This window comes from Gopherus evgoodei, chromosome 2 (genome assembly GCF_007399415.2).
Source record: "Gopherus evgoodei ecotype Sinaloan lineage chromosome 2, rGopEvg1_v1.p, whole genome shotgun sequence".
Lineage (NCBI taxonomy): Eukaryota > Metazoa > Chordata > Testudines > Testudinidae > Gopherus > Gopherus evgoodei.
This window is the reverse complement of record NC_044323.1, coordinates 72,601,994-72,615,263: the sequence shown is the minus strand read 5'-3', so window position 1 is coordinate 72,615,263 and position 13,270 is coordinate 72,601,994. Positions and strand designations below refer to the sequence as shown.

The window sequence follows — 13,270 nt, the reverse complement described above, 5'->3', positions numbered from 1 at the left end:
GACAACATATTTGTGTCTTTCATCAGAATATTCATTCATTGTATGCAACTAGTACAATCAAATTTCAGTGGTATTATATAATAAGATTAAACATGCTGGAGGTTTTTTAATAGTTAGCCCTGCCAACTTGCAGCATGGTATGACACTATTATTCTGTATGTACACATTTTAATATTTCAGTTTTCCAAAGAACACTTGGCTGCTTCTCAGTCACTTGTACAGAAACTTGAATGTTATGCCTCATGTTCAATTTGTGCACTTTCCATTTTTTTCCTTTCCAAATATTCTGAACATTTTTCCTATACAGATTCCTCCTGAAATTCAATAGTGACAACTTCTTTCTTTACACTCCCACATACAGTATGCACAAGCTGATAAACAGAATTAGTCCACACTCTGCTTTTATGACAGGCACCATAGGTCAACAAAACTTTTTCAGTAGAATATCATAGCTACACAACAATCCTATAACTTCATGGTTACAAAACCTAACTAAAAGCCTGACTAGTAAGTAACACAGAGAGAAACATGTTGGTAGCAAAAATAAAACATTTTTCCAAGTCACATATTTATATCATTTTTATTTTGGTTACAGGATTATAAAATATTCCTTTTTAAAATCTACAGTAGATTCAGACCTTGATTTCCTTCAGCTTCTATACCCAAGACTGGACACAAGATGAAGAAAGGTTTCCCCAGGGGAGGGCTGTGGCAATGCAAGCCACCTGTAATCTCCTGTATGCTGAAGGGAGAGGGTACCACAGCTCCAGAAATGGATGTCTGTGGTTTGTGAAGGAGTGTGACCACAGCACCTGCAGATATGCTCAGTGGTTGCAGCAAATGGCTTTTCACTTGAGGATGGAGAGATTCTGCCCAGGAAATTCTGCAGAGTCCCAGAAGCCACAGGAAAAGCAAGCAAAATCCCAGGAAAATGATGCAGGGAGCAGCAAAGCCCTCTCTGGTGCTTCTTAACCTTACCCTTCCTGCCGGTATTACACCTCCATGAACAGCCGTGCAGGGAAGCTCTCCACCCACACCTCGTCAGTTTACCTTTTACTTCTAATGAGGGCAGAAGATGTATAGAAAATGGGCATTAACTCCTGTTGGAAATGTAACAACGAGAAGCAGCTCCTTGGTTTCTACCCCTCCCAAACTGTGGATGGAAACTGAACCAAGAGGTCTTCCTTCAGAGTGACTTGCACAAGTTATGGGGTAGCATGCTTTGGACTGCACTGCAACTAGGGCTATCTTCTGAGTTCCCCACTCCAGTTCCACATACACTGTCACCCTTCCCCATGCATACAGCAAGCGAAGGGGCACATCTGCCCCTTAAGCTCCTTCCCATACACTGAATTCCAGAGTATGTACAGTAGAAGAGATTAAAGTGAATCAAAAGTCTATATAGTTTATTTTGTTTCAATAACACAATTTTTAAAGCAAGACAAACCTCTTTGTGGGATTACAAGAACTACATTGAATGTTGTAAACATTTCTTATTAGCTACATATTAAAGCTTTGGTAAAGTACAGATAGAATTATCTACAACAATTCAGTGAAGCAAAAAAGGATGAGTCATCAGTCTGCAAGTTGAATAATAGGCCACATTGTAAATTCAGATGGAGGTAAGCACAGTAATGAATGAAAACCCAGTTCATAAAATTACACCTCTGAGAAAGCATCTAGGAAGGTAACTCAAACATAGCTATCTAGCCTAGAATTAAGCAGTTTAAAGGGACTCCAGTGTGCGGAGGTCAGGAGGAGAGGCACTTACAGAAAAGCCCTACGGAATAAAAGGGATAACCTTTCTTAAACGAGCCAATAGAATTCTATAGCAGGAATATAATTCTCTATTACCTGCTATAGGCTGGTTTACAAATTCTATAGAAAGAATGCATCATTCTGTATTCAGTTTAGTAAGTACACCTCTACTCTAATAGAACGCGACCCGATATAACACGAATTCGGATATAACATGGTAAAGCAGCGGGGAGCCCTGGGCCCTTTAAATCACCACCCGAGCCCCACTGCCAGAGCTCCAGTGGTGATTTAAAGGACCTGGGGCTCTTGCCAGTACGCTGCACTGGACCAAACCCGATATAACGCGGTCTCACCTATAAGGCGGTGAGATTTTTTGGCTCCCAAGGACCGTGTTATATCAGAGTAGAGGTGTAATTTTTATGGAATTCAATAAATTTCATCCCTATTAACATCTGTAAAATTTTTCCACAAAAGAGAAAAACTAAAGAAGGAAAATAACTCAAATATCCTCTCCAATTCTGAAGGTAAGAAAAAATTATTGTTCTTTGATTGAAAGTAGTAACAGAATCTATTATGATAACTAATGACACCAGACTATTTCTGACTAACCACACTGACAGAAAAAGGCTCAAATTCTGCTTTAATTTCAGTGGTCTAAATATTGAGTACTTCCATTATTTCAGTTTATTACTCCAGATTTATCAATGTAACTGTTGTGATAATCTCAGGATAGACAGCTGCTGGGGATGTGGGGGGGGGAAACAGTCCCAGAAGGTTAAAAGGTCCTCCTCCCTATCAACTGAGGAGGGGTAACTACAGGTCAATCAGGTTCAGCTGAGAAGGGGTTACGGTTACAAGAGAATCAATTAGGATCAGCTGAAAGGGAGTTACCTGAAGTCAATTAGGATCAGCTCTTCCAACTAAGGGCTGCCTGAGACCTTTTTAAACCTTCCCCTGTTGGGAGAGGAGGGAGAGAGAGAGAGGAGGAGTCATGCTGCCAATAGGTTTGGAGCAGTGAGACAGCAAGTCTCACCAGGAGGGGAGGATGCATTCCCTCCCATAAGGGAAAAAAAGAAGGCCAAAGCACTAGTGGAGAGAAGGAACAGACTACCCCTGTGCAACCAAGAGGGACTGTTTTACCCAAGTCTGTCTCACCAAGGCTAAAAGCAGCAGAGGCTGATGAGACCAAGAAGGTGCCTTGCCACACCATGCAAAACTTAGACCAACAGGTTCTTATTTTGGTCACTGTTGGTAGATTTAGATAATTCAGCTCAATATTTCAATGACACATGGAGGAGTAGAATGGACAATTTCAGAAGAGACAGTGCATGCTGGTTTCACAGCTATTTATAATTTACCTCTCCTCCCCTAAAGCATGAATCTTTATTAATTTGCTTAGGAGTTAAAGCTGCTTAAAATGTAAATCCCACAAGCACGATTACTAAATAAATCAACAGAACACCATCAATACATTCCCTAAATATACAAACCTTACATAACCAAATGCACTCAGACTCCTCACTGCCACAACAAATTCGTCTGTCCCTTCAACATCTAACAAACCATAGAATATCAGGGTTGGAAAAAGCCTTAGGAGAGCATCTAGTCCAACCTCCTGCTCAAAGCAGGACCAATCCCCAGACAGATTTTTTTTTTGCCCTAGTTCCCTAAGTGGCCCCCTCAAGGGTTGAGCTCACAACCCAGTGCTTAGCAGGCCAATGCTCAAACCACTGAGCTATCCCTCCCAACCACACCACCCATCCCAAAATCCTTTACTTTACACACAAATGCCACACCTTTCCTCTGACCTCTTACTTTTCCCATGAAGAAATAACTCATTTGACTTTATCAGTTTGTTACAATTCCAAAGTTAGCTGTACCTTCAACCCAATCACTCTCCCCCCCAATGGGCACCGTTTCCAAGTGACAGGTCCACACCTGTAATTTTCTCAAAGTGGAATCCCTTTTTAGACTGGATATTCTGAAGACCAAAGTTAAGACTGGTTTAGATTTTTGTTACTTGTCAGCCAACAACAGAACAACCAAACCCCAGAGATAGAGACCCTTCAGAAAATTAATACAGATATCTCCCATATTCTTCACACCAGTATATAGCACGTTTCTCCTTGTTCACACCCTTTTATGATACTCTGAGAGCACCACCAGAGAATTGTGGAACACTGGATCCATGCCCTGGTTTTCTGCTAACTTATGATCACAGCACATTTATCATACAGAGACTTCTATCATCCCTGCCCCACACAGTTAAATTCTACCAAACTACTACTAACCATCTTCAGTACAGAGCACATGGCAGGCTTTAATTTGGCATTTCGGAATACCTACAGTTCACTAGATCAGAAGTGAAGAACCTGCAACAGTAAGCGTCTTTCTTCTTTTTATACCAAAGGATCTTTAAAGACACGGGGAACAATACAAGGTTACCATTCATTCCTGTCCATGGCTTGCTCCTCCATTAAGCCCGGCCTGGTCATGTTCTTGTGAACAATTCCTGGCCTATTTCTCGGACTGATGTTGGTTATCTTTGCATTATCTTCTCTGGCATGCCATCATATCTGTCTGTCTTCGGGAATGTCTTCATCATTGTCCTCTTTTTGATTATAGCCAACCCTGTTCCCTGATTTCATTTTCTACTCTCCAAACTTCATTGGTCTTGAATTAATTTCACTTTATACCTGCCATCTTTCAAAGAACTCTCATCTCTACTGCCTCCAGATTTCTGATGTCTACTTCATTTAATACAGCTGCTTCCAGACCAGATTGTAATATTGTTAGTACAGATTTCATAAGTTTTCACAACACTTAGCAACAATTACTAATTGTCCAGCCCTTGTGACCACTTACATACTTGAATAAATTGCCTTGTAAGGACATTTCCAATTCTACAATACAATAGAATAGATATCTAGGATCACAAAGCATATTCGCCAGAGTGGATAAAAAATCAATGATTTTTAAAAAATAAAATTTGGATTTTTTGTCTTTAAATACATTTTTCTTTTATAACAAATTTATTTAAAATCAAATTTGAAATTATGACAACCCACATCTAGGTCTCAACTTATTATAATCTATCCAGCTCATTTAAATTAATTTTAAAAAAATATTCTACCAGTACATTTTTGCTGCTAAAGTTTTAAGGAAAGTCAAACCACACAACTGGTGAAGTCACAGACAAAGCATGCACAGCTAGAATTTGTGAAAAGTGCTAAACCTGCTTTTGACAGCAGTAGCCTCTTCGGTGGGTGCCAAGAGAATATTTCTTCATTTCAGTTTATTCAATTAGATCAATTTAATGACAAGTTCATTCAAAGTTAAGAAGCAGGAAAGTTAGTTTTCCTCTTCCAATCTATTAATAAAAACAAGGCTAAGGAAATGAGCTCTACTAGTTCATAAATCTTGACGGACATGATGTCCAGATACAACCAGTTCAATTAATTAACTACAGAAAGTACTTCCTTTGTTTAAAAAAAAATTTAGTTTTAAATGCATGTTTTGATAGACTCAGGGTTTTCTCCTTATGTAACCAGCACATTTAAGATTGTTTATAAATTAAATAAAACTATCTGAAAAGTGCTATTTTTGTACATTTTAATTGGATTCCAATTTACATCCAAATGCAGCTTGACACAAATTCTGAGTAAAAAATTAGTCATCTATTAAACAAGAAATTTGAAAATCACCATTTTCTAACTTAATAAAAATGTAAAAATTAAGAATCTGAATAAGTATGTTAAGCTTAAATAAACATGCATATATACAGTATCTTCTTGGTAAGCAAAAAAGTTTCAATTTTAGTAAAAAGGCTGTATTTAGTTGCAAATCAACATGTTTTAAGGGATAGCAATCAATGAGACTCAACCTTTCTTTAGGAAAATAAACTAAAAAGTACAAATGGAAAACAGGATTAAAATAGGTAACTTAAATCAAGGTGACCTTCTTCCCGATTCATATTGTGATTCAAATTGGTGATTTAAATCAGTACACCCTATTAGCTGTAAATTCTCCTCTTTTCACAGTATCTGTATTATGTAACCAAAAAAAAAAAAAAAAAAAATCTCAAAGTGCAAAAGTAGAACATATCAGAATTACTATCAGTAAATCAATAATACCCTCTTGTATACTTTCTTGTGAGTTAATGACTGATCTACCACCAAGCACACAATGATATAACAATGCAGGTTTATGTTCCTGTTCTCTTGGAAATCAGTGCTATGTAAAATGATATGATTAGTTTTACAACTCTCAATAAATTTATTCTCTTGACAGACAGAAAATGGAAAACAGATTTAGCCACCTACAAATGCACAGTGTTATCAAAAAAGCTTGAAATCTAGGGCAGTCTGCAGGTAATTTTTACAGTCTAGAGGGTACTGTCAATTACTTCCTCTGCAAACTCTCTTCTTTGACATCTCTTTTTTGCCTTATATTTTGCCTGCTTCTTCAGCCTTTTGAAAATTCACTTCATTTGGAACAAGATGTCACACTTCCCCTGGAACAAAGTTTGTTAATGACAAACTGACAAATTCAAGTAGACACAAATGTATTAATTTAATAATAATATTCCTGTCATTAAGAACGTAAATTTTATTTTCTTCTATTCTAATAGTTCTTTTTCTATATATGATTTAAAATTTTCAGGATCACATGGTAAAAAGCTTTTCAGCTGCCAGGGTATAGTTTATGTCATTTTAGAGAAAGATATCCCACCCACTTACCTATAAGCTCTTTCAAATAAGGGATTCCTAAATTTTAGGAAAAAGGATTTGTTTTTGAGTTTCTTGTTGGATGCAATTAAATATATAATCTCCTCCTTAAAACTTAATATTCTTCTTGTCCTTCTCTCGTCGATTCCTTTTGGATTTTAAGGATCTCTCTTCATCCATCAAATCCCTCTTATGGCCAGTTATTTCCCCCTTTTACTTGGCATTTCAATCTTCCTTCCTTTCAATCTCTCCCACTCTTGTCTCAGTTCCTTCCCTTTCTTTTCTGAGAGTGTCTAGTGAATCTCCAGCATCCTCTCATTTCTGCCATCGATCCAATCTACACCAATGATCATTCCTCTATGCACATGGCTGGCTTAAGAATTTTGAGGCAGAGCACTGAGATGGTTCTTTATGATACACCTCAAATTGAGATATGCAAATATTGCTGAGCACACCCAAACTGCTTAGGTAGATGGAGAAAACTTAAATGGCATACTTCATGTAAAATGTGTATATGTATGATCTTTAAATTTCACCTGGTCTCCTGCTAGAGAAGTGGATTCCTATTTCTTTTGTTGGGATCCAAGCATTGTTGCAAGTGCTTTACAAAGTTTTCTATGGGACAGCTGTCCAAATAAATAGATGTCTACTAGTGCTTCAACCACTGAATGGTTCAGTACATTTCAGGGTAATTTTAGGATTTATGTAGCACTTTACAAATGCTAACTACTTAATCTTCACAAAAGAAACGTTATTTACCTATACAGTAAATGGAGTTTGTCAAGGTGTGTGATTCCTATCTACAATTCACTCGAGTGGTGCACGTGCACTCCATGAGCCTGAAATCATTTTTTTTTCTATCAATGTATTTTGGTCTGCACCTGTGCGCTTCTCCTTCTTGGGCTCAAAACCGAGTGCATAAAGAGACAGTGTGAACCACACCCTTCCCCAGTTGCCTTTCTACCACAAACAGCCCGAGGATATGCTTTGCAGCAGAGGGGAAGGAGGGTGAGTAGCGGATTATAGACAGGGACCACACATCTTAAAGATAGATAACCTCTCTTTCTTCTTTGAGTAATGACCCCTATGTGTACTCCATTTGAGATGACAAAGCAGAATTCATTGAGGAGGATGGTGCAAGGAACCCTACTGTATCACCTACTGCAGAACTGCCAAAGAACGTGTCTGCTGTAGAAGCTTGTACCAGGACATAACATTTTGAAAAAGTGGGAACAGAGCCCCATACTGCTGCTCTACATATCACCAGAAGAGATACATCTTGAAGCAAAGCTACTGACGCAGCCTAGTTTCTGGTCAAGTGGGCCCTCACACCTTATGGGGGGGGGGGTCACCATTAACTCATAAGAAAGCAGGATGCAGCCCAAAATCCATCTGGAAAGTCTCTGTGAGGAGATCACTTTCCCTCTTATTTGTTCTGCAAAGGAGACAATTTAGGAGATTCCCTAAAAGGTTTTGTTCTCTGCAGGTAGAATGCCAAGGCTTGATGGACATCCAGAGAATAATTTCTTGCGCTTTTTTGATGGCGTGCAGCTTTGAATAGAAGACAGGGAAGGGGATGACCTGGTTCAGGATTAAATTCTAAAATTACTTTGGAGATGAATTTGGGGTATAAGCTCAGGGGAACGTTGTCCTTATGGAAGACACTATCAGGCAGATCAGCAATAAGGGCCTCCAGCTCTCCTACTCTTCTGGCTGAGAGGATAGCATCAAGAAAGGTAACCTTGGGCAAAGGAACATGAGGTTAACAGTTCAAACTGAGCCTTCATTAATACCGACAACACTAGCTTTAGGTCGCAAATTGGGGTAGCTTTTAGTATCAAATGAAAGGTACTGACAAGTCCCTTCAGAATCCATACTGCAATACGATGGGCAAAGATCAAGTGGCCGTCCAACATAGGCGGAAAGGCGCTAACAGCTGGCAAGTGCACACACAAGGAGTTGATAGTCCCGATGTTTTTAGAAAGAGGAGGTAGTCCCAACAGTAGGGATCAATGGCACTCCTCTGAGTTTATTCAAAGATGCTGGCACAAGGTAGAAAATCCTTTCCATTTTGCATTTCCTCGTACAATCTTTCCTACTACTGCTAATGATGGATTGTAGTAGCTCTGAGCATGACTCTTCCAGGTCACATTCAAATACCAAACTGTTAAATGGAAGAATGCTGGACTGAAATGTCTGATCTGAGTCAATATGTCTGTAAGAGGTGAATATTGATGCACAAACATGAGGATATGTGGAGAATGCTCAAGAACCAGAACTGCCTGGGTCACCTAGGAGCAATCAGGATCACCAACCCTCCATTTTGTTCAATTTTCCATGCATGCCATAGGTTGCCTACCCCTGCTCTAATCAATCTTTTTGTGCGGGGTGAGGAATGAATGCCCTCTCCCCACCACAGTCTCCTTTTTCTCTCACCAGGAGAAAGTTGACAGAACTATGAGGGGAAGTGAGATCAGTTTGTCCACACTGTGCTTGCTTGGTAAGTAAACTGTCCATAACCAAGCCAATAGACTTCCAAGATGAAGTTTTGTGAAAGGTGTCACATAGGTCTATAAAGCCATGTGACCCAAAGGATGGGATAGGTTCAAAGTGTCACCTGGGAGCTTAAATGAGGCGGAGTGATGAACTCCTTCATAGCCAGGCCCAGAATGGACATATCTGTCTATATCTATATCTATATCTGTGTGTGTGTGATATTACATTATATATATTGTGACAAAGTTCCTCCCCTACCTTGGTGGGTCCTGCGCTTATTGGAGAATTTGCTCACCTCAGAGATTAACCATGTGGGTCAGGAAACAGCCTAGAGACTTTCCCCTCTGGTAGAAGCCACAGTCCAGGTCAATTCCTCCTGTGTCTGATCAGAAGTTGGGAGGTTTGGGGGCAACCCAAGCCTGCCCTCTACTCCAGGTTCCAGCCCAAGGCCCTGTGGACTGCAGCTGTCTAGAATGCCTCCTGGTACAGCTGCGCGACAACTACAACTCCCTGGGCTACTTCCCCATGGCCTCCTCCCAACATCATCTTTATCCTCACCATAGGACCTTTCTCCTGGTGTCTGAAATATGCGTGCACTCCTCAGTCTTCCAGCAATATGCCTTCTCACTCTCAGCTCCTAGTGCCTCTTGCTCCCAGCTCCTCGCATGCACACTACAAACTGAAATGAGGTACTTTTTAATTCAGGTGCCCTGATTAGCCAGCCTGTTCTAATTGATTCTAGCAGTTTCTTCTTAATTGGCTCCAAGTGTCCTAATTAGCCTGCCTGCCTTAGCTGGTTCTAGCAAGTTCCTGTTTGTTCTAGAACTGCCCCATTACCTTACCCAGGGAAAAGGGATCTAATTAATCTGGGACTAATATATCTGCCTTCTAACACTCTCCTGTAGCCATCTGGCCTGACCTTGTCACATACATACATACATATAAAAAAAAATAGTGATTTATTTGAAAAAAATTTTAAAACTGGATTTTTTTGATTTTCTTAATTTCAATAATAAACATTTTTCTTTTTAAAAATAAATCTGCTTAAAATGAAATCTGAATTTAAACATAACATATGTCAAAGCTTAAATTTATTAAAATCTCTTAAAACATTTAAATACAAAATAAATACACCTCTACCCTGATATAACGCTGTCCTAGGGAGCTAAAAAAAACCTTACCGCATTATAGCTGAAATGGTGTTAGATTGAATTTGCTTTGATCCAATATGGTGCGCTTCCCTGCCCTCCTGGAGTGCTGCTTTACCACGTTATATCCGAATTCATGTTATATCGGGTCGTGTTATATCGGGGCAGAGGTGTATGCTGAATCCATGAGCCTCTATCAAAAACTTTGAGTTAGAGGCTGCTTTTCTATATAAAGAAAGAGTCAGGGAAATAATGTTTAACTTTTGAGGTCAAACTTTACAACAAAATATCATTTTATATCTATAATTGTAACAAAATACTATCTAGTAAATTAAGTTTAAATTTATTATTCTTCAATATGTGTGTCATCTTTTGTCAAACTGGTAACTTATTACACTAAAATAATTGCTAATGAAGCTCACAAAAGACACTGTTGGATAAATTCAAAAAAATGAAGCATAGTACACTGAGGGATTATCTTTTCAGGATTGTGTAGTAAAAATCCTGGAATGAATGCAAGTTCTGAGTGCTTGAAGAAAAGAGCATATTCACTGTAATTATTTCAGACTACATGCTGACCATAAGATATTAATATAAATAAAAATTGATTCTGTAGATGTTTCTATTCTTACTAGCAAATCCCTTGAATATGGGGAAAATAATTAAAAATTTAGGAACTCTCTTTGTACTAAGGCATTAGATGTCTTCTTTTATTCTTCTACATACAGACTTCAGAGTAGAATAGTTTAAAGCAGTTTTTTCATCTCTGGGACTGAAGGTCAGAGTAAATGTGTGTAAGAGTTCCCATACTTCTAGATCTGACCATATGCTTATGAAAACTTTCCACTTGCTACTAGCTACCTACCTCTCTGAGCAGTTTTTTGTTCGTTTGTTTTTACAACTGGATGGCACAAAGCTAAAGTCCAGCGTTTACATAACCCATAATTGGAACCATAATCACAGCATAGTAAACTTCCTAGTCAGTAGAGCTTTTCATATCCTTTCTCCCGCATTTACAGCAACAAATTGGAAAAATAAATAATTCATTTCTAATTTCTACATTTCATTTGCCCACTTCACAGTCCCAATTAAGTGCTTGTAAAAAGTCACATACTCTCAGTTGATTCAACCTGAAAAAAAAATACACAAGGAACAAATTTTGCACATTTTCCAAAAATAAAGACAGATAAATATTACTTATCCTGGATACTTGAGTAATGTATGCTTCATCTCATTACAGCCTTTGCTCCACTTAATCGCTTTTCATCATAAGCACTGTTGTCTTAATAGGATCACAATGGATGAAAACTGAGAAGGAATCCAAATTTGGCTCAGAGCTGGGTTCTTTGAACGTATTTTTAATCTGTTCAAACTTATGAATATATAACTCACTGAGAAAAAAGCAACAACCTGCAAAGATACAAGATATTCAAACAAATAATCGTTTATAGTCGTTCATGAGCCTCACTGTGGGAGGTGATGAGTATTTCCCAATTTCTATTGAACTCAAGAGGAGCTCAGGGTGCTAAGTGTCTCAAAGGACTGGGCCTTAAATACTTAATACAGGGTTTAGATTAAGGCTTTGTCTACACTGGAAACTGAATGACAAATCTTTTGTCGTTCAGGGGTGTGGGAAAAAAACACAGCCCTGAATGACAAGTTTTGCTGACAAAAGCAATGGTGTGAACAGCGCTTTGTCCGCAGAAGCACTCTCCTGCGGACAAAGCTTCTGCTGCTCATTGGGGGTGGAAGTTTTTTCTCCCGCCAACAAACAGCGGCTACACTTTTTAGTGGCATGGCTTTAGTGGTACAGCTGTGTCGTTAAAAGGTGCGTAGTGCAGACAAATCCTTGGATAGAGACAAGGGGACCAACTTCTGTTGGAGAGAGACAAGCTTTTAAGCTTCCAGAGACTTCTTCAGGTCTGGGAACTGTACTCAGAGTGTCACAGTTAAATACAAGATGGAAGAGATTATTTAGCATAGCATTGTTTAACTGTGACACTCTGTGTTTCCTAGATCTGAGGAAGAGCTCTGTGTAAGCTTGAAAGCTTGTCCCTCTCACCAAGTTAGTTCAATAAGAGATATTACCTCACCCACCTTGTCTCTTTAATATGCTGGAAACAACACAGCTACACCACCATTTAATACAGGGCTTTTAAGTTATTGTGCAGAAAGCCAGGGTGTGAATCTACAGCATACCAATCTGCCGCAGAGCAATGTCTCATGTGGACATCGCTATTGTTCACTCACAGCCCCAGAATGTGGCTACTTAAAAGCATAGTAAGCCCAACTGCACTCTGGGACTTTGCTTCACTGTGGACATTGAATGGTCACATGCAGGATGGACAAATAATTTTTTTTAATAAAACAAATGGATTTTTTGTATTTAAATCAGATTTTTTTGATAAGATGCTTTTTGAGGAAAAAATTATCTAAAAGATAGTTTTAATTAAGATACATTATAGCTCAAAGATCTCATTATGGAATACGGATTATAAATTCTAATTCTATAGTATGAGACAATATATTCATGTAATGTTTAAGAAAAGCTTTGTAAATGAGTTCCAATCGTTCATGGATTAGGGACCCAATCTTATGGGGTTCGAGGGGCTTCTGTATAGATTATTTAGGTTAATCTTTTTATCTACTCAATGGGACTCAGTGCTAAGTCTAGAAGATACCAGAGATGTTTAGTTTTGCAGTTCTCAAACTGTGGATTTGTGTCTCCAGAGATAACATGCCTATTAATAGCAAACTTATTAACAGCAAATAAATAAATAAATAGAGGTGAGAAATAACAGATCTCAACACTATTGTCCCTCTGCAAATTTGTGTACACAGAGTCAACCCCTTACCTCTCTCTAAAAGTGCAAATGTTGGGAGCAGAACAGATCTGGACAAGAAGAAGTCTGGAGATCAATGTAAGAAGAGAGGGACATATATTAGTAACAAAAGTGAAACTGTTTAAGCATCATATTCCAGAAGTCTTGAGGTCTTTCTGAGTGTAGCCTTCATTGATTTGAGATCTACGGTACCATTCTCTCACTAGAAGGGAAAACCTCTCATGGCAGCAAGCTGTAAAAGAGATCCAGTTTGGAATATTTTAATGAAGTTCCTCTATTGGTGGGTAAGACAGGCACG

At 38.7% G+C, this 13,270-nt stretch overlaps 1 protein-coding gene across 6 annotated transcripts in view; it reads right to left on the bottom strand.

Annotated features, from left to right (window-relative positions):
• Positions 1 to 13,270, bottom strand: part of LRRC3B (leucine rich repeat containing 3B) — a 64,585-nt gene that overhangs the window by 33,842 nt on the left and 17,473 nt on the right. Inside the window, exon 1 of one of the 6 annotated variants that reach the window (XM_030550986.1) lies at positions 10,163 to 10,291. The exons of the other annotated variants lie outside the window; for them this stretch is intronic. The gene's annotated coding sequence lies outside the window, so the exon portion shown is untranslated. Of the gene's footprint in view, positions 1 to 10,162; positions 10,292 to 13,270 lie in introns of those variants that run through there. 6 annotated transcript variants of the gene reach the window in all.